The 23,164-nt window shown below is 36.9% G+C and overlaps 1 protein-coding gene across 2 annotated transcripts in view; it reads right to left on the minus strand.

The window, feature by feature from the left end:
• Positions 1–23,164, minus strand: part of NCAM2 (neural cell adhesion molecule 2) — a 387,613-nt gene that overhangs the window by 158,025 nt on the left and 206,424 nt on the right. The window lies entirely within an intron of this gene.

Consider the following 23,164-nt stretch of genomic DNA (forward strand, 5'->3'; position numbering starts at 1 on the left):
TCAATAATTTTTCCAAAATTTTCAATAAAATAGATGAAGAATTTAGAAATTGTTTTAACCCAAATTGAAATATATATATATATTTCTTGGGAGTTCAATTGACAAGGAGTTCGATCACAAACTAAAACATGTGCTGACAAACAGAAGGTGGCACGGAAGGGAGGCCCTGGCCAGCAACTGGCAGCCACTAGGAACCCTACCTGTGTATGAATTGCCCTACCCTCTAGTTTCTAATAAAATGATGGACAGGAGTGTGTGACTACTCCTTAAAACCCTGTCTGACCATCTCTTTTTTTCAGAAATGCATGGCAAAGTAATGGAGCTGTTGGTAAAAAGCAACAACAACAAACCGCCACCAACAACAAACTAACAAACAAAAGACAAAGAAAAATTCTAAAAGCTACAATATGAGTCAAGAATTTATAGATCAAAGCAACCAAAAGATGCATATATTGCACAGATATTAGATCAAAGCTTGTCTAGAAAAGGGGGTGCTACAGATCCCCAGGCAACACTGGACCAGAATAAAGTTAATTCATATTATAAGAAGGATAAGAAGAAATCAGCCCACTGGCAAAAGACTGATGACAAGGGAAGTTGTCTTTTGCAAATTCTATAATAGAAGCTAAGAAATTTGAGATTTCCCTTATGAGAGCCTAAAGAGATGAATTGTGTTTTTGGAACCCATAATTCTGGCCTGTGTAGAGGAAAAATGTTTCTCCTTAAATAGATTAACCACTTTTCCACCATATTCTATGTTTGGAATTTAGCTTTATTTAGCTATAAAGGTGATCTCTGGGAAATCCCAACCTGAAAAATTAAACTATAAAGCAGTGTCACATGTAAGGTTCATAGGTAAGTGACTGAAGCAAACATAATTCTCCTTCAGAAGAGCTATATCATCAAATCAGACTGCCCAAGATTTTAAGAAATAAAACTCTTTTTAACCTAACTACACATTCTGACATAAGTAGACAGTACACTAAGGCACTAAGGCACTATGAAGTGAGTCAGCTGAAACAACCAATAGAAGTAGGAACATGAAATTTAAAAAAAAACAAAATGAAATTAGGTTAATTAGGTAACATAGCTATGTTTAAGCAATGTTAATTCCAATGAGAATTCACAGAAGAGGACTTTTCCTTTGTAGAAGTCACTAATATCCTTTGTAGAAGCTTAGTTTATGGGTAATAGGGTCAACAGAGGCAAATTACAGAAGTTAAGAAATTTGAGAATTCCCTCATGAGCAGCTTGAACTTAAAGAGGTAGGTGGAGTTTTTGGAACACACAATTCTGGGAACATGGTCAGGGTTTTTATAATTTGGGGGAGTTTTGGACATACCTACCAAGAGAAAAGAAGGAAGCAGAAAAAAAGTAATATGGTTAAAAGAAAAACAAAATAGTGATTGCTTTCTTCTTTCTCATTTCCCCCCTCCATTTACTTTCTTCTTTAAGGCATTATTAATAGCAACAATTACCTTTTCTCCTTGGATCTTCAGTTTGAATTTTCCCAAAGAGCTAATACTCCAATTTTCAACCCTCAACTTATATTCAGTTAGATTGAAAAATTTAATTTCAAAGTCTCTATGTGCAAACCCATTACCCATCCATAAATAAGCAAACTGTTCACATTTCTACTTTTGGTCACCATTAATGAATTTTCAAACCTTGAAGATACAACCTCTAACATAACATGAGTTATGCATTTTTGTGTATTTCCAACACTCTTCCCCTAATACATATACTCTTTAATGAATGTGAGATACTTAATCTGTGATAGTAACATATCAAGTTCCAGATTTCTTTTTCTTTTCATCTCTCTTCTCATGGAAGCATTTCTCAGGCTACTTCATGAATACCTTTCTAAAACTGTTTAATTTCACTTGCCTACACAAAAGTATTCAAAGAGGATTTCTTTGGGCCAATTAAATAATTATTGTACACATTTTAATGGAAAGAAACTTACCTTTCTGAGTTTACTTATAATTGTCCCTTCCCAGTGCAAATGCAGTATAGACAAGGATGAATTATCTCCACCCCTTTTCCACTGACTCCCACTTTCCCATCCCTGTGCATTTGCTCCAACTATTTCCTCTGCCTTCATCACCCTTTCTCACACCAACACAGGGCTGGCTATTTTCTAGGTTCAAAACAAAACTAAAATATCAGGAACTTTGCAAAACATTCTTTAAGAGCTCTATCAATGGCATCAACAAATACATATGTTTGCTCAAGAGGCATTTTCAGCCCAAGCTGGTCTGGCTCAGTGGATAAGAGCTTCAGCCTGTGGACTGAAGGGTCCTGAGTTCAATTCCCAATCAGAGCACATGCCTGGATTATGCACTTAGTCTCTGGGGGGGACTTGCAGGAGGCTGCTGATCAACAATTCTTTCTCATAACTATGTTTATATCCCTTCCTCTCTGAAGTCAATAATTTTTTTTAATTAAGAGGCATTTTCACTAAACAAATGAAACATGTTGTTGATAGTTATACTCTATTCTCTACCTTATTTAATGTAAACTCCTAGTGGTAAAGGCTCATCAAGCTCCCTTCTGTTTCTCCCAAACTGGTTATATGAAGACATGAGAATAATGGGCTGACACCCAGAGCTTATTGCCCACAAGGTACAGAATGGCATTAACAATATAAAATTTCATAATGACTTCACTGCCTTAAATTGAATGTAAAGATATCAGAGAGTTCGAGAAGTATCTACCAATTTTAGTGTAAATAATTCCCATGTTTAACTTTGGAGTATATTTGTATTTAATATAAATACATTTTTATGTCTTTAAGTTAAAGACAACTTAAAATATATAGGCACTGATTTGCCTATGGGTGTAATAAATAACATATTAATTATAACAAAATAAAATTTAGCTTAAAGTTAATTAAGTTTTTTATATTACAATATTTGGTTATTTTTTCATTCAGTCAAACTATCAATTCACACATAAATCAGGACCATATTTTTCATGGGCATTTTGATAACATTGCTCTATTTTAGGTATTAAAATTAATTCAAGAAAAACACATAATTCTCTAGTTTAATACATTTACCAAAGGCTAGAATTGCTCTACTCGATCTCCGTGTTACATGTGAATATTAGGAAAAACCTGGATAATTACATACATTTAAGGCCACCTCTCAAACACTTCTTTATAGTTATTTAAAATCCGGAATTTCTTGTGATCATTGCTGACCCATGGCCACCTCCAACAGATTCATCTTGGGCCCAAGTGTCAAAAGAAAATAAAATATACTTCCCTAAGGCCAAAAGCTATGTTCAGACAAAAGGGACAGCTACAATTTATTTGATATCTGTCCAGTTAATCTTCCTGTCATTTCTGGTATTTCGATACAGACACAAAGAAATGAAAGTGGATATTGATATGGGGCCTTTATTTCATTTAGGAAAAAATGATATTAAGCTTTTTATTTCAAAAATCTATTTAGGATTGGGGTTTGAAGTTATAATATCTGTAGCATTCACTAATGCTGAAAAATCTGCTTTTGATGTTTTACTCTTCTTGTGTCTTTGAAACAGATATAATGACTTTGAAGAAAACTATGAAGGGTATAACGTTACATGGATTCATTTCATATAAAGCCCATTATTGTTTAAATGATGGCATGTCTAAAAAATTAATCAATACAATATGTTTTTTGTATCCAAGTTGGGGCTAGATCATCAGAATGCAGAATCCTCACAAGAGATTATTATTAAAGGTAAGAAAGTATTTTAAATATACACACTGAGCCAAAACCGGTTTGGCTCAATGGATAGAGCGTTGGCTTGGGGACTTAAAGGTCCCGGGTTCGATTCTGGTCAAGGGCATATACCTTGGTTGCGGGCATATCCCCAGTAGGGGGTGTGCAAGAGGCAGCTGATCGATGACTCTCTCTCATCGATGTTTCTAACTCTCTATCTCTCTCCCTTCCTCTCTGTACAAAATCAATAAAATATATACTTAAAAAAAATATATATATATACACACACTGAAAAATGTAACCATGATAAATATGTGTCCTCTGTGAACTATTTTCAAAGAAAATGCATGCAGTATTAATTTTAAAAGTAGAACTCAGTAATGTAAATTTTTATCAGAATTTTTTGATTGTATGCATTTTGCAAATCACTCTTTATTTTTATTTATTTTTTAAAATATATATTCTATTGATTTTTTACAGAGAGGAAGAGAGAGGGATAGAGAGTTAGAAGCATTGATGAGAGACATCGATCAGCTGCCTCTTGCACGCCCCCCCCCCAATGGGGACGTGCCCGCAACCAAGGTACATACCCTTGACCGGAATCGAACCCGGACCTTTCAGTCCGCAGGCTGACACTCTATCCACTGAGCCAAACCGGTTTTGGCGCAAATCACTCTTTAAATGATATGGTATACAATTAGGATAAGACGTAGTTCCTGATATTAAGTAATTTCTTTGAAAAGATAATAACAAAACCAAATATATATTTGTACCAATTATGGCCATCATGAGGTTTATGATCAAGAAGGCTATATAAAGGGCAATAAAACTTTTTTATATAAAAAACGTGGGATCGATAGCTTAATAAAAAACAGAAAAAGGGGATCATCCCAGGTCAACTGGGGCACATAAATGATCCAGAAACATTCAGGGAGTAACACGTAGATCAATATAGACGGGGCGGACCTCATGTACAATATCTTACGTTATATAGTATCATCGGATAGTTTTAAATAGACGCTGGAGGATCTCAAAAGCCACGGTAAACTTTGGTCCATTAATTATTTATAAGTAGAAATGTGAACATGAAAAAATTGACATTTAGGAAAGACAAGTCAGAATAGAGGATGGTTGACCAATTGAAGGGACCAAGCCCTAGAGTACACAAGAATGAGCACCTAGCATGGCTGGTGGCAGAGTACATGGAAAGGTAAGGATATAGGTAATGAAAACAAAGTATGCGTCAGCTTTGTAATCAATAAGAACTTTAGTGAAAAAGTAAAACAGGAAAAAAAGTTAAGATTTTCTACTTCAGTGAAACAAGGGTCACCAGCATAAAAAGGAATTTCAGAGGAGCTCATTAGATGGGAAAAGATGAAGCTGTGATATATTTCATAAGTGAACATTATTTCCAAAATAGAACACAGGCAACATTTTAGCCAAGATAACAGCTATCATAACAAAGCTTAAATTACTATTTATAATCTAAGTAAGCGTGCAGACCACGTAGCAGATATGCAAAAGGGACAATCTTAATTTACAAGAATGTAAATGTGATGAAGCCACTGGCATTTTTAAGTTCTATCTGGAGACCAGGAGCCCTTTGCAGCTTGATACAACATTTAACAGTGGCATTTAAAAGGGCCAGTTTATCACTTTCAGCGATTTAAAAACTGACAACTTAATCAGTCTACCAAGCGACTGACACAAAGCAGAATTGTATCTGCTTAAAATTCCAACAGCCATGCAGAGACAACTTAAGGTATCGATTTATCTTGGTACAATGACTTGTAAGATTTTTAAAGTAAGCACTTTTTCCCTCCTTTGGGACTTGGAGGACTAATGTACTTACCTAGTAATTATAGAAACTCTTAAGGAGTCTTACTGATAGAAGGTCCTTATAAATTATTGATTATACCAAATGAATGAGAAAACACTTTCTTTTTCATTGAAAATATATTTTAAAATTGAAGGAATTAGGTAAATAATTATGATATTTTTCATTTTATTATTATTAAACTTTTATGTCATTTATTCCATTACAAATTATTTATGTCCTTTTCATTCAACTCATGTGTTGTTTTCACAAAGGTCAACCACAACCTTCTAATTTTCAAATCCAGTAATAATTTTCAGCTTCTTTTCTTTAAGCATTTAATCAAGGATGAGGCACTGCTGACTACTTTGTTCTTTAACTGCTCCATTCCTTGACCTCTACATAAGCATTCTCTGCTCCCTTTTCTGACTACTCTGATTTTAGTATTTTTGGTTTCATCTCTTCTTCCACATACACCTTAAATATCTGTGTTTCTTAGTAAGCTCTTTCTTTTCTTATCTTGAGATTCTATATGCCTTCTTCTGCTGCACAAACATATCTGGTATTTATTACTTGCTGGGCACTGTTTTAAGCAGTGTGCCTAAAATAATTCTTGTAATGCTTAGACAATCCGATTAAACAGAATCTATCATCATTCCTATTTTACAGATGAGGAAGTTGAGGCACATGATTGTGACCAGTCATGGTAAAGGCCACTCATCCAACATGTAGTGAAGCCAGATTGGAACCCAGCCATTTGTTCTCAGTGTCTATGACCTCTGCCTTTTATGTATGTACAAAAATGTACAGTATGATCTGGCCCATTGCAAACACAAACTCAGCTTCCATCTGCCTACCATCCCCCTTTCTATATAATAGTTATAGATCAAATGTGTGTAGATGTGTGTGTATCTTCTTTGCTCTCATCATTTTTGAGGACTAGGAAACATATTTGCTAACACCTATTATATCTCTTTACCAAAAACGTTCATATTTCTCAAAGTCAACACAACAAAGTTCAAAAACATTCTCTTTCTATCTTACCCCATTCTTTATTCTCTGTCTTTAATTATACTATTATTAACTATTAAATATCTTTTGTCATAAAAAACAGAAATATCTATGTTTCTCTAGCCTGTCCTCTCTCAAATATAAAACTCCAGATCCAATGCATTTTTTTCTTTAATGTCTCTCAAACCTGCTTCTGTTGTGTATGCTCACTGGCTCTATTTCATTCTCATCACTGCTCGCCTGGTGTAGTGAGTGGTCTGCAAACCTGTACAAGGTTGGTTCTTGGGTTTAGGGCTCATCAGAAGCATCTGAGGAAGTGTGTGTGTGTGTGTGTGTGTGTGTGTGTGTGTGAGCGCGTGTGTGTGCGCGCACGCGCGCGCGCATGTGCATTTCTGTTGTATGTGTGTATTTTGTTTTAGCCCCATCCATGGAAATTTTGATATAATATATCTGATGTAAGACCTAGAATTTTCTATTTTATATAGCTTCCAGGTGCTAACTAATCAGTGCTACTTACAAAGTGGTTCAATATCATTGACTTGAATTAGGAGCTTCTTGTTCATATAGAATCTGAGGTCCCATTTCATAGTGACTGAATCACAATCTATAATTTAACAAGATCCCAGCTGACCCAGCTGCACTTTAGAATGTGATCAGCACAGGGTAGACTGTGTCAATCCAACATAATTACTATCCTGCAATATGAATAGACTTCCCATCGTGTACAGATAAAATCCAAACTCCTTTACACATAGCATCTAAAGTTCTTCACTTATGGCCATAACCTGACTTTACTCCCTTTCCCCCCCTGCCACTTTCCAGGTACGGAAGCAAAACCAAATCAAAATCACACACACAACAGTTAATCATGAAACTGCAAATAGACCCCACTTCCATAGTTTTTTAAATTTATTTTTGCATTGTTTTCCTTATTCAATGTTGCTTTATCCTTTTTTCATCTAAGAACATGCCTATAATATTCTGTGAAATACTTATTTGAGTCTTGCAGGCAGTAAATCATACCTTTCAAAATATTCTAAAATCTTGTAGTTCTTTCTCATAAACACTCAATACATTGAATTAAAGTATGTTAAGAATTTCATTACTTTAATAAGCAAAAAATAAATTTGCACTTTTCTTAAAATCATTATATTCTCTTATTTAACTTCATTTAGTACTATTTTATTTAAAATTAATCTAAAACCAAGGAAGGTTGTTTGTTTTGAATTTCTGTACTACTTGTCAGTAGCAATTCACATATGCTCAATTTTGTTCACATGCTTGTTTGTCCACTCAACTGTATACTGTTTGAAAAAATAAGCATACCTTCTTTATCTTACTCTGTCCACCTAGAAAAGGGTCTGGAGAAGAGTCCCTGCCTACATATCAGTGCATAAGCAGAGTGATATTATTATAAACTAAAATAAAACCCAATGAAAAATTTCTTATTTATATTGTTCCATGATTATTCTGGTGGTTGAATCCAAGGAAAAGCAGTTTTAAATCTATTTTTATTCTCTGTAGTCTATCCTTTTTTTGAGAACATATATGTTGCTAAACATACAAAATTTGCATGTAGAATTAGTGATTAATTAAGTGACTGAATAAAAAACATATGGTTGTTCAGTAATTGTGTGTGTGCTTCAATTCAAACATGCATTGGACATGGGGACATAAAATGTACAAAAATGCCATCCCAATGAGCAGTACTCAAAACTAAGTCATGTTCAAACTAGGCAATGTGAATGAAAACATGAGCAAATCAAGTTTAAAAAGAAAGAGAAAACTAAACGTGATTGAGAGAGCCACCGTTAAAAAATGATTGGGAAGACCACAATGGTGAGCCAACATATTTATAATCGTCACACTCTCACCTTTATTGAACCACAGCACTAAGCAAAATCAATCACACATGTGCATGGAATCTCCCCTATATCAAACATTTAAAAACCTGGACTTCTCAAGAAAATAAAGGGAATCATACATTACACTGAAGAGGAAATATTCCTGACATGAAGCTTATGCTGATTGAAACATATTTTTGTTTTGAAAAAAAAAGACAAGTGACATCTTTCCTAAACTATTGATATATTATTTTAATTGAATAACGTGCAGTAAGCTTAAGAAGGGGATATAAAAGTTGCAACCTCAAACATGATTTAAATACATTTTATTGCATACATACTCATCAAAACAGCTTATCAAGCAAAGCAAAATAATTCCATATTAGACTTTAATATTTGTAATACAGGAAGCAATGGGACCATCTTTCTTATACATTAGTTTTAAAGTCAGTCATTTTTTATATATCATTAATATAAATAAAAGTTAAACTATGGCCTGTTTGGCTCAGTGGATGGACTGAAAGGTCCCAGGTTGGATGCCGGTCAAAGACATATAACTCCTACCTCAGTGGCAGGGCACCTGCAAGAGGTAACCAATTAACATGTCTCTCTCAAATAGATGTTTCTCTCTAAGAATCAGTGTACAAATATACTTGAGTGGGAATTAACAACAACAACAAAAATTGAAACTATCCTGCCAGGCCAGTTAGACTGAGGAGTATCGTCTAAATCACATGTGTCAAACACAAGGTCCGCGGGCCAAATCCGTCCCGCCAGGCCTTGCAATGTGGCCCGCACCACGCTGTCATCACTGCACTCTGCTGCGTTTCCATCACAATGACAGTTTATGACTGTTCAGTAAACCATTCGGCCCGCGATTTAGGCTGGATTTTAGATTTTGGTCCCTTCTCTGATTCAGTTCGACACCCCTAGTCTAAATGATGAGTGAAGCTATCTGTGCTTATGCTGTAGTAAGGCCTCGAGCCTATTACCAGATCAGGAACAACTCACTCATCACTTACGTTAAGTATGACATTTAATTAAAACTACAATCTCATGAAGTAACAGCTAAGTCCAAGTTCTACATCCAGCTCAAGTTTATTTCAACAGGCACCACTTAGACATGTAAGTTATTAGCTGCCTTGATGAAAGCACATAGAACATCCTGTAAAACTTGAATCACTGTAAATAATATGCAGCAATAAATTAATTTGGGGACAGTGTCTGCAATAGGCTTACGTCTCTTGGTGCCTAAGGGTTTTGTCTACCCCCAGTGTATGGACTTTCTCTCCTCATTAAAGTTTGCCTAAATCTTATTTATGTCTGACAAATCAGAAATCAAACATCTGTCACACACCAGTACAGCTGGACAGTCTCACCTTTCTTCCTTTCATGAGTGATATTATAGTATTAACTAGTCAGCACTTATGATGCTTACAAGTATACCTGGATATACAGTGTTAAAAAATGCAAAACTCCTGAGCATATTGCAAATGCCACTATAAAATAATGCAAAAAAGTACAGGAAATGTATTTCCCTCAGTTTCAGGAACAAAAATGTTTTAATTAGAAGCACTAAAATGAGAGATCAATGAAAGATGTCATGCTTAATGTGAGAGTATATTAGTTATATCTTCTCAGGGAAAATCATAAAAGTATTATAACGTAAGTACTTTATGCTAGAGTCCAAAATATTTTTAGAAGTGTACTCCTCATAAATAAGCAATTTTGAAAGAACATTACAAGGCATGTGTCATAATGTTTTTAAGGTTTTCAGGATAATAATTACTAGAATAAAATTAACATTTATAATTTAAAGATATATGCAATTGTTTGCTCATGAATTGAATGGCTCACTGAATAACCACGTATGAATGAAATCACTGGGAAGATTTGCTTGAGACATATGCAAAGTTTGCTATTAGGAACAGAAAAATATTTCATCAAGCTGAAAAATTTCCAATTCCATGAAATAAATAGTTTATATGTTTAAGAAGTCAAGGAAAGTTCTGTTTCTTATGCCTCTAAGTCAATTTTAAGAACCCATATTATTATATAACCACGGACATTTATGTTTAAAACTAATATTAACTATTTAAAAAGACATATTTTACAAAGGATTTATTTCTATGCATTCATAGAAATATGGAGGAAAAAAAAATTAAACTAGCAAATTACATTGGATAACTAAATATAGAGAAAACTAGAGGCCCGATGCACAAAATCCATGGTAGCGTCTCGGCCCTCATTGCCCAGGCTACCTGGGTCCTCACAGCCCCACCTTCGTCCAGAAGGTCATCCACATGGTCATCCGGAAGGTCCTCTGGACAGTCATTCTGCTCTTTGGTCTAATTAGCATATTAGCTCTTTATTGTATATGATGTTTTACCAGTGCAAGAATTTAAGGCATCTCAAAATCTTAGATTGTATTAGCCTGAAAATGTCTATAGGATCTCTAGTCAACCAATCTCAGGGTACAGGTAAGGAAAGAGGTCTAAAGGCTTGTCAGTTTCTGGAAGTCCCATCATAATGCAGAGATGGACCTGTGCTTAGACTACTGATCCCCAGCCTGGACTAACTTTGGTTCCCCAAGACACTTGGTGCTATTTTGTTAAAAAAATTTGAGTGAAGGAGCAGATTGGCAACTTCTTCAGAATTGGGGAAGAGATGAGTTGAGGGAATCACTTCCAGAGTTGAAGAGAGTAAATAACCTATCCTCTTCCTACAGGACTGAATGAATCAACAGACAGGTGAAAATTATGGTGTTGCCTTTACTCATTGTTCTATAGCCCAGCTTCCTAGCTTGAGCTATAATAACAGAGGTGTGTTCCACGGGTTAGAATAAAAGCTAAAATCAAAGAAATTGGGCCTCACAATGTTGAGTGGCTGTGTGAGTGTGTGTGTGTATGTGTGTGTGTGTGTGTGTGTGTGTGTGTGTGTGTACAGCATGAAGCAATTCCATAGATGGTGATTGTGCACCAACCAGAGACAGCAAAGAAATAAATCAATGTAACAAGTTAGAACCAAAGAGAACAAGTGTTGGTATTATTGTGTTGTTTTTTAACTTCTGTGTGGTTCCGATAAGTGCAATGTCCCCACATTCACACATGTCCAATGTAACAGGAAATAGTTTTAGTCATTAGGTTTGTTGGGAAGTGAATTTCCTGGTGGGAGGTAAGTGACTGGTCTTTAGTCACAAACTAGCCAGGAGGACAGAAAATGTAAGGTAACTCTCAGAAGTAACCACCCATAGCAACTGAGTTGGACCCAAAGCAGCACGAGATAGTCCCTTGAATGTGATGAAGTCTTAGGTACAAAGAACATATTCACCAGCAATTTCTCTGAATACATCTGTTCAAGGGAGCAGGAACTCCACAAAATCCTAAAACTTCAGCTAAATCAAGTACCAGAGGATGAGCATGTATCTAAGAGCCCTCCCAATATCTACACACAACACACATAAGCAGATATACAGATACCATCTTGGGAAGGTGATATTGAGAAAAGAATACTACTAGTACATATAGAATACATACACTTTAACTTAGAGCATTAACAACAACACATATTCTAGAATGCATAATGTTCAATTTAATCTGTCCAAGTTGCTTTTCAATACAAACAAATGTGAATCTATCCTGTGCTTCTACTTTTAAACTTTATTGATTATCCCCTTTATAAACCAGTTCGAGGGACCAGGGAACTGAATGGAGCTCCCCAAATACAGCCAAATCAAGAATTAAAGGATCTGTTTCATCCCAATAACTGAAAGTTTACATAGGTGGTGGGTTTTCCCCCTGGAACAAACATGTGTAAGTAGAGTTGGCTCATAAAAATCAGCAGTTGTGTGTTCTTTCTCTTACATCTCTGGTTTCAGGTCTTTTGATTTATTTTTTTTCCTGCCATTTGATGTGGTAAAAATTTAGAAGATATTGTTTGGTTTGGTGGGGGGGGGGGTCTGACAGTCTCAGATGGCAAGCAACCTGTTGTAATTATAGCCACAAAGATTCCATGATTCGTTTTATTTGGCCCCAAAGCTTCCTGAAGCTTCCATTTCCCATCTAGAACGGGAGATAAAATCATGTCAATAATTTACTTCACTTTCCACTTAACTGAAGGAAGAGAATATTTGGCTGTCAACTCTGTAATTACTCCAGTGACCAGCATTTGTGCCTAACCTCCAGAGAAATTTGGTTGTATTCCAACTCAATCCATCACTTAATTTCACAAGTCAGAGTTCCCAGTGTAATGGCAATCCCAGACAAGTGGTTTCTCTTTTATTTCATGCTTTGTTTATCCGAAAGCCTAGAAGAGTACAGTTCTGCTCCTACACACAGAAAGACTATTATAATGGCTCATAGAACTGAACGTTTCAATTCACAGCTGGGTTCTACTCTACCTTAGCAGCTTGATTAAAAAGATGAATGGTTGCAGGTCCCATTCAGAGAAGTCAAAGGAGGGAACACACAATGACTTCATCAAAGATGACCCTGTGCTCTTAGTAAAGAACAGAGGATTCCCTCCCCTTTTCAGTGTGCTGAGTACACACCACTCTCGGTCACCATCCCTCCTGTGATGTTTCATAAAGCTGCGCTTCCAGGGCATGTGGAATCTCCTCTAGATGGTGATCAGATGTTTCCAACATGAAGAAATGACCTCTTCTACAGGTTCAGTTCATTAACAGGTTAACACTTGAATCTCTTGGCTGAGGAACTATGATATACTTGAATTATATTGCAAATGTTGTTTAGATTGCACTTGTGTGAGTTTCTGGACTTTGCATTTGGATCCATGCACTCCTTCAGAAATACATGTAATTATATAGATGGAACTTTACATCACCAACAAATAGGGATAGGGGATGGGGCACTCTAACTCAATATCCAAGGGAGGGAAACTCTACAACATCAAAGGTTTCCAAGAGTTCGCTGTATTTTTTAAGATATAAACAGTCCATCATCCAACTTTACATATAAAAGAATTGACTTCCTAGTATATATATATGCAAGAAAAGAGACCAGCCTGGTCCCCATTTACAGCTATGATATTCTAGTAATTGAAACTATCATGTCCATCCCTATTCTGGTATACCTTGTAACAATTGGATATATGTGTTTTCCCAACAACTGGATATATGTGTTTCCCCAACACTCAGATGTTGATATCCTGACCTCCTGCCCTGCCCCAAGGTGATTGTAGGGGGAAGTAGGGCCTTTGAGAGATAATTAAATCACGAAAGTTGGAGCCCTCAAGATGTAATAAATAGCCTATAAAAGGGAACCCTAGGAATATCCCAGCTCTTTTTCCACCATATAAATGATACAACTGAAAGTAGGCATTCTGCAACATGAAAAATGGTGTTTGTCCATCAGACCCAACCAAGCAGGTACCCTGACCTCAGACTTTTAGCCTCTAAAACTGGGGAAAATAAACATTTGTAGTTTAATCCACCCACACTATTTGTTATAGCATTCCAAATGAACTAAGCATGCTCTAAGCTATTCTACCCCACCTTATTAGAAATTTGGCTTCAAGAATGGATGGAGGAAGGTCTTTGCGCCTAGGTTAAGGAGGTGGTACCTTGATGTTTCTTTAAATTTGGTGTCAGTCACACCAGAGACTATGTTGGAGGGCAAGCTTTTAATGAAGCTATATTCTGGGGGAAAGGACGGTCACTGAAAGAGTCAGAAATCCTAACACTCTTGGTCTTGTCAGGTTTCCTCTGTGATGAAGACAGACACACAGCCTTGCCTTGTGAAGTTTACTTCTAGCAGGTAGAAGACAGATGCCCATGGAAAATAAATAAATTATATAATAAAAAGTGTTTAGTATTATGAAAAAGAAGACACAGAGCAATCTTCAAAATATTTTAATGGAGTGTTTTTAGTGAAATTCCCAAAGGCATTCTGACACATAAAACACTGTCAGTTGAAGGATGCTATATAATGTTAGTAGCAGATCCCTCCCTCCCTCCTGGCTGTAGCGTCAGAGGTGCAGAAGAAGATATAGCTCAGAGGATGTATAGCATGATGAGGCAGTGTTTGCCCAAAAGCCAGCCTTAGATCTTGGAAAGGAATGTATTTAAAGAAGTATAGCACAAGCAGCCCTCTGCGGCCTCTTCAGTAAATAGGGCACACGTCAGAGGGAAGTGCAGAAGCTACTGCTAAGCAAGAGGATGTTGCAGTGAAGGAATACATCTGACACCAATACTAAGGCTAACACTAGTCCCCAAAGGTATAAAGAAATATTATGATCCTAACTTAAAGTGACTATAGAATACCAACATTTCAGCTGTCCTAACCATGTTATCAATATCACTGTGTTAGCTTGGAATTTATTCTATCCAAGATTTCACTAAGAAACCAAATTCATTTTGATGTAAAAATAATTCTTAAAAACTCTGACTATAATATGTGCCAACTATGTGAAAGGGATAGACTGAGAGTACACGCATCAGAAATAACATATGTCTCTTTTCACAAGACATAACTGTATATATAAGCCAACTGTGACACAAAGGAGGACCTGCCACCCTGAGTCTTGTATAATCACCAAAGTGATCCTCTCATTGTAACACCCCTCCCTCCCACACTTCATGCATACATATTCTTCTAAGTATCCTGCTTTATTACAGCTCTTTACTCCAAATCTAGACTGGACAACTGAAGAGGTAAAGCATATTGCATATTAGAATAGGGTCAACCAGCACTTGCATGGGAAGAAGGTATTGTATGATCTAGATGTCTAGTTATGGTATAGTGTTTAAACACAACTTTCCAAAAAGTACCCCAGAAAGGGGGTGACCTGAGCAAAAAGTTATGCCAATGGATCAACATGCCATTTTCTGGTCATTTATGAACATGATGTAGCTGGCAATTAAAATTTAAGTCACAATAACAGCTTTGACTACAGGCAGTTGGCCCCAGTTTCCGAGGAAAGGTTGTAAGTGATGAGGAGCTCAAGTTCAGAACACAGACTTGAGGAAGATATCCTGGCTTTGCCCCTGAATACCTAGCTGGGCGACGTCAGTTAGCTTCATCAATCTCTTACAGTTTCAGATTCTTCATCAGCAGAGTGGCAGATGAATAGCACTTATGTCATGGAGTCTCTTGAGAATTAAAATGAATAATACTGTACCAAGCTTAATGCAGTATGTTTGACACATCATTAAGAAGAAATAAATCAATAGGATAAACAATAAATAAAGTGAACATTTGAACTGATTTGGTTTTCAGACTCCTGAATGTGAACCCTGGTTTTAGTTCTTACTTCTGATCAATGCTTTTGGATTGACTAATCATTATGCTCTCCATTTGGATCCTTGGGCATGGACATCCTTCAAAGATCTTGGATTACTAGTAACCCTGTCTCAGAAATCCAGCCCATTGCATCTGTGTCCTAGAATCCAGTATATAAGTTGGTCCCCTTATATTTACAAATTCAAAGTATAGGCATTAACACAAAGTTTTCTAAAGATTGCTTTATTTTTTGTGAGTTAAACAGTATTTATTGAAGACTTAGCATGTAAAAGAAGAGTCATTCTAGGAACTGTCAGATTACAAAAATGAACCAGCTTCAGTTCAAATTAAGAAATAGCATCACTTCATCTACCTCATCATTAATAAGTGAAGGACACATAAGTAAACAAAATATTCACACTTGTTTAGGAACTTTTATAAAACCATGCCAGGAACAGATTCTTTAGTACAGAGTGTTTCTGAAAATTATCTTTGGTGGCAAAAATATTTTAAATGACTAGATGACTAATCTAATTAGTAGGGACATACCCATCCATACTGATATTCAAGAATGAATGTGTGAGAAAAGGGCATAAGCAAAGTGTAATATGAGTAAAAAGAGTGTCATTAATATTAATGGAGTGTTGTGGAAGGACTTTGGGAGAAGCAAGAAGTCAAATGATCTAGTTGTTCAGAAATCCAAACTGAAAAGAAAGAAAATCTATCCCTTAAAACATGGAAAGAATACAATCAAGGACACAAGGAAGGGGAGATGTCATTTTCCCAGTGGTTTTTGGCACTGGAAGATGTGACAATTGGGACCGGATTGCGGCAATGTGTCTCATGTCATGAGAACAGGTTAAGCATCAATATACATGAAAATCTTAAATGGAAGTCTTAGACTTCCCTGACTAGTCAGATAATGAGGTCCCTGTAGAAATTGGAAAGGAAGAATGTGAGTAGAGGAGGAGCCCAGAGAGAAGAAAGAGAAAAAGTTTGAAAGTCTGACAGAAGATGAATTCGTTTTCATTTTAATTGATTTCGGCAACTCATGTCTCCAATTTCTGAAATGTTTAAGAATACAATAAGAGTGTATGAATATGGGAATATTTTTATTTGTTTAACTGCTTGATGTAAAATAGAGTTATTGCTTAAACCAGTGATTGGCAAACTCATTAGTCAACAGAGCCAAATATCATCAGTACAACTATTGTAATGTCTTTTGAGAGACACATTTTTTTTAAACTTAAACTTCTTCTGATGCCACTTCTTCAAAATAGACTCGCCCAGGCCGTGGTATTTTGTGGAAGAGCCACACTCAAGGGGCCAAAGAGCCACATGTGGCTCGAGAGAGCAGTTTGCCAACCACAGGCTTAAACCACCAAACAATTCTTTTTATGTCACTCTTCTTTGGTTTTATTTCTGTTTCATTTTTCAAAGATGTTCCTGTGTAAATATCTTGTGTCCTGGTATCTTTCATAATTCTTGTTTTTTATTTACAGAAGATATTTGCATAGTGTAGTAAGATTCAGTGGTAAACAAGTTATCTATTAGGAATAATTCTAGCTAAGGGATGTTAGAGAAGGAGGGAGAGAGAGCACTTACCTTTTTTAGTGATATATAATAACAAAGAAAAAAAATCATACTGCAATTAATTCCTTCCTCATGAGAGAGAATAGATGAGTCAGGTGTTAAAAACAGTCAAGCACTTAATTCAATCTAATGTGGCACTAGAGGAGGACATATTATCTCATAAACAATGAGCAATTATAATCATATAAAATTAGGAGAGGTGTGGGAAAAAACTCTGATCAATATTCTTTTATGAATAAAGTGTAATCAGGCCAGAAAGAGGATTTATTAAATAGTTCCTTATACATCTTCTAAAATAATCTTTCCAATTACACTAGATGACATTTATTATGCTTAATCTCATATTTGCAAATTAAGTGAGAGTTGTAGTTTTCTGTCAGGTTACAGACTGGTATTCTGTGGTTATAGCATGACCAATAAGAATGTTTTATTTGACCTACAATACTGTTTTCAAAATGAATGTGATGTCTACTGAGAAGTTATTCACACTCAGGTTTGTGGCAATATCAACTTTTCCTCTATTTCCTAATACAATTGCCTACCAGGGTCTTAATGTTCGCTTTGCTGACCCAAGTGCTGCATGTCTTGGCAATACATTGCTTATCTCTTTAAAAAAAAAAAAATAAAATAAAAAACTTTTAGAAAGAAAACTGTAATTTTACATACTTTTAAAATCACTCTTTTGACTAAATAAAAATTTTGAAACACATGGAACATGTGATGGTATTATATGAGAAATGAACTGATTTTTTTTTTTTTCTATTTGCTAATGAGCCATGGAAGTAAAACTCCTCAGTAGAGGAATCAGCTCCCTTGGCAGCATGCACTGAGCAGGACCAAAATGCTCGAATCAAATTTGATTTAAATATGATTTTTCCTAGCTCCCATTTGCAATTTTGGCAACTCCCAGTATATGGAATTTCTTCCTTATAAGTTCTGTCTTGCCCAATTAGCTTTCAGCGGTGCTTGAAATTCCCACTTGAATTGCCTTATGTTGACCTGTCCATTTTAATCAAGTTAAATACTACCTGGGAGGAAGATGCATTAGCTATCACTTAGGTGCAAATTAGTCTATCTGAACCTATTACTGCACATTATCAACAAGCACAAAAGAGCGTCATAGGGCACTGGTTCTGAAAATCATTCAAATGCCAGACTGCAAACAGGCATGGCGACCTTGGTGGAAAACCACACAATACTAATCCATTACTCTTATAACCATAAAATATATTCAGTTGTGTTAAATACAATGTCATTTTATCCTGTAAATGTAGTGAGGGGAAATCACAAGACATTGTCAGCCAGGTCATTATCTTAGTGAGAATTTGTTAGGAGACAAAGAAAACAAGACTTTACTGAATGTATCTGTGACTATAAAACACACCTGAATTTCAGAAATGTGAAAACATGTTTACAATATTGCTGAATATGGGGTTGCCAATGAAGAGTAGCAATTATTTTCCTGGGTTGTCCAAATATGGAGAAAGGTGTAGCTGTGGGTACTTTTTTAGTGCCTCGAGTAGAAGGCTCTTCCAAACTCAGTTCTACAGGAGAATCAGGCTCCAGTGCACTAAGGCATTTAACTTATCTCATATGACAGCACGGATTGTGGAATTCCTGACGGAAGGTTACTGAGAAAAGATCCATCCAGATGTAGACAAAGGAAATAGAAATAAGCAAACATATTACCAAAACACACAGCTTCGGAGTCAGCAAACCTAAATATCAATACAGACCCTCGTAGGTAACTATAATAGCAAAGAGAGCAAAGATTGAGATCCCCACAAACCTGATTATTATTATTATTATTCCTATTATTCTCCTTATCATTACTATTCTTTACCACATAATTGGAAAAGATAAAAGGAAGTAAAAGATCAGAGGACTTAAAAGCTTTCTTGGAAATTGGCACTATTTGACCTTTAAGATACTTTTCTATCTCACCGAGTTAAACAACATAGTAGATACCTGGGCATTTACTTTAATATTTCAAGAGGTTTTTTTCCAGGTAGACTACTGCATGTCATTCTTTAAGGTGAAGTGCAAGTTTAATCAAAGTCTGATGTTTCTAATTTGAGAGCAAAGCCTTTTGGTGAAGTAATAAAACTAAATTTTAATGGACTCTAAACATTTATGAGAGCAAGGATTCTTAAGCATGAGCCAAGGAACATTTAGAAGGAGAGCACTATGAGATTATAAAGGGAAAAGGAAAGGTGCTCAGTCATTAAATAAGTAAAATTATATTCTGTGCATGTTCAAAGGATATCAATAACTCACTCATGAAATAGAAAGCAAAAAAGAAAAAAGTGACTTGGAGATCATAATTGTGTTACTATTATACAATCACAAAGGAAGAGTGCTATTTCATAAGATGTAGAAGTCAAAGTTTAGGGATGAACTATGACTAACAAGTCAAACTCTCACTTCCTAAGGCTTAATACTCTTCAAATTTCTATTTCACTGCATTAACAACAACTCTTAGATCAATCTCTCACACAACAGGTGCCCTTCCCCTCCTATTCTCTGCTTGTCTATTCTTTACTCCCAACTTTAGAACTTTAAAGTCAGTTTAAACTAATGTTTTAAAAATGGAAGGGGGGCAAGGGAAAAACTTTTTCATAATGAGCAAAAGTAGAAAAAAAATCCCCTATGTTAATGAAATTGAACTGGACAATCAAAGAAAAGCAGGTGTGAATAAGAATAAATATGCATTTATCCTAATTAATATTTTAACTAGGGTCCCAGTGCACAAATTCATGCACCTTAAAAGTCACTGTGGGCCATGAGGCTGTGGTGGGCATGGGGGCGGAGGGGAGGTCTTGGCCCATCCTCTGTGTCAGCCCCTCCTGCCATGGGTCCCATTCCACACACTGCTAGCAGCCCTGCTCTAGCCACCACTGCCACTCCCACCTGCTGACAATGTTGAACAATCTGGACTGGCACTGGGCATCAGCAGTGGGTGAAAGCAAGGCCAGTGCTAGCAATGGCTATGAGCAGTGGCTCTGGTACTGGCAGCTATATAGTCGAGAGGCGGATGCTGACCCTGATCACCCCTCAGGAGCAGGAGGAGGGAAGAAACTGGGAAGGACCATGGCATGAAGAGCAAAGAATTTTTAATAACCACCAGAGGCTTGCTCTTATGACAGCGACCAGTGCCCCGCTTTGGTCTGGCACCCCTGCTCACCTGCTGCACCATCCAACTAAATTCCCCTACATTGAGGAATCCAAGGGAGAAAGTGAGGAGAAGTCTCTGTACTTTTTATCAGCTGGTCTAGCACACTGTCATTCTAGCTCTATTCTATTTGCCAACAAGGACACTTCTAAAAGAAAGATAATTAGGTGCCAGCACTTGAAAGGAGGACAATCACAGAGTTAACGGTCTTATTTTTAAACCACCTCAACTACCATCTATCTACTCTCATCTCATTTTCTACATTCTACCTATGTAACCTACTTTCCTTCCTTTATTCTTACATGTCTTTGTTCCTGTCTCAATATAGTAATAGAATACAATATAGTAATAAATATGGCTTTCATAGGAAAAATGCCCAAGAACTAATGATATTAAAAATAATTAACTTTGATACTTGCAACAAGTTTACAGAGGCAACTTTTGGTAATGTGGGCCCAAGGAAACAGCTACCCTGATCCATAGTATCTTCATGTCTTATCCCAATCATCTGAATAAAGAGATGGCATCTCTGACCACTGGGGCCTTCTGTCCTTTCCATGTCTCTCTGGGTGATAAAGCAACTTCTCATGTGCATCCAAGAAGGGAAAACTCATGCTTATGCCAACAGAAAAAGACACATTCAAGTTTTCAAATATAAAAGCATGCTCTAAATTACATAAAATATCTATTTGCAATTACTCTGATGTAAATGTAGAGGGCGGTAAAATTGCAGAAGTTCATGGGTTAACAGAGTGGATAATATCTGATTGCTGAATGAAGAATGAGATGGGGGCGGGGAGCTATCAGCAGTAGTTTGGAGGATGCCTATGCACGGACTGCGGTGGTGATGAGTGGTATGGCTGGCACATAGAAAAGTGGAGAAACACAGGGAAGCAGTGGTCCATGATGCTTTTCAACACTCTCCATCTCCAGGTCACTGTCCTTGCAGGCTGTATCTTTTTGGATACTAGTGATTCTGAACTTATTTGAAATGGCGAGTTGAAGAACTTTCACTTCTTCTGTCTCCTGTCTCTATTGTCACTGAAGAGGCACATTACTTGTGATGGATTCAGATCAAGAAGGACTTGGGGATAAAATTACTCAGTGAAGTTTAATAGATACTAATAATGAAGTATTCCAATAAATTCTGTCTTCATTTTGTTGTTGTTTATACAATTGTGGGATTTATATAATATGGAAAGTGTATGTAAATTCAATTAAAATATAATATTTAAATGGTAATCCCCCCCCTCGAGAACTTTAACAGTTCATATCAAAATTTCATCTACTTATAAGAATAAAAAGCAGTAAGGTGCTTGACAGTTTGTAGTGGATATTGAAATCCCCATAAATTTTGCATTTGCCTGACTTCAACTTGTCAAATCTAAAGTAAACATTTTCAATCACTATGGTTTTTGGTGTTCCTATTCCACCTACAAAGTTTTACATTTATTTTTCTTGCTAAGAAAAAAAAATTCCTTTCATATTGAAAGGAATTTATTCTTTTGACTGGTTAGACTAGACAGAAAATAGGATATTCTGTATCTTCCTAAGATGTTCCATCTACTTTAGTCTGGTCTCACCTTAGTACAGGTCATCAGAAAAAACTCTCTTATCTAGATCGATGGTTATTAACTCGTTGTACATTAGATTACCTCATAAATTTTAAAATATATGAATGTATGTAAGAGGGTAGTAAAGGAGAAAGGGGTGATGTATGGTGATGGGGGGAGGTGATTTGACTTTGGGCTGTGGGCACACAATGCAATAAATAGATAATTGTCATAGCATTGTACACTTGAAACCTATACAATTTTATTAACCAATGACAACACAATAAACTTGATTAAAGAAAAAAAGAATAATATGGGGACCTAGACATTAAAAAGCATTCCCCAGTTCATGTACATGTTCATCTGAGAATTAGCACCATGGCCTCTATGCTGTTTGGTTTATATGTAAGATATGTTCTATCTTACTTTCCTTGAATAGGATCTATCCGTTATTCTCTACTAGAGGCCCCGGGCACAGAATTCATGCACGGCGGGGGGGGCGGGGGGGCGGTGTTAAGGAGGAGGGAGGGGAAATGTCCCTCAGCCCAGCCTGTACCCTCTTCAATCTGGGACCCCTTAAGGGCTGTGTGACTGCCTATTTAGGGCCAAACCATAGGATCAGCCCAAATGTGCAGTCAGGCATCACTCTCACAATCCAGGACTGCTGGCTCCCAACTGCCGGTTTGCCTGCCTTCCTAATTGCTGATTGCCCCTAGCTGCTTTGCCTGCCAGCCTGATCACCCCCTAAACACTGCCCTGCCAGCCTGATTGATGCCTAATTGCTCCCTTGCCAACCCTATTGCCCCTACCTGCCCTCCCCTGCTGGCCTGGTCATCCCTAGCTGCCTTGCCATGCCAGCCTGATTTCCCCTAACTGCCCTCCCCTGCAGGCCTGGTCCCCCCTAACTGCTCACCCCTGTAGGCCCGAGATCCCCCCCCCAACTGCCCTTCTCAACATGCCTGGTTGCCCCCAACTTCCATCCTCTGCCAGCCTGCTCATTCTTAACTGCCCTCCCTTGCAGGCCTGGTCCCTCCCAACTGCCCTCCTCTCCCAGCTATCTTGTGGCAGCTATCTTATGTCCACATGGGGGAAGCCATTTTTGACCACATGGGGGCAGCCATCTTGTGTATTGGAGTGATGGTCAATCTGCATATTACTCTTTTATTAGATAGGATAGAGGCCTGATATACAGGTGGGAGCTGGCTGGTTTGCCCTAAAGGGTGT

The sequence above is a fragment of the Pipistrellus kuhlii genome, unplaced genomic scaffold, assembly GCF_014108245.1.
Source record: "Pipistrellus kuhlii isolate mPipKuh1 unplaced genomic scaffold, mPipKuh1.p scaffold_m20_p_2, whole genome shotgun sequence".
Taxonomy (NCBI): Eukaryota; Metazoa; Chordata; class Mammalia; order Chiroptera; family Vespertilionidae; genus Pipistrellus; species Pipistrellus kuhlii.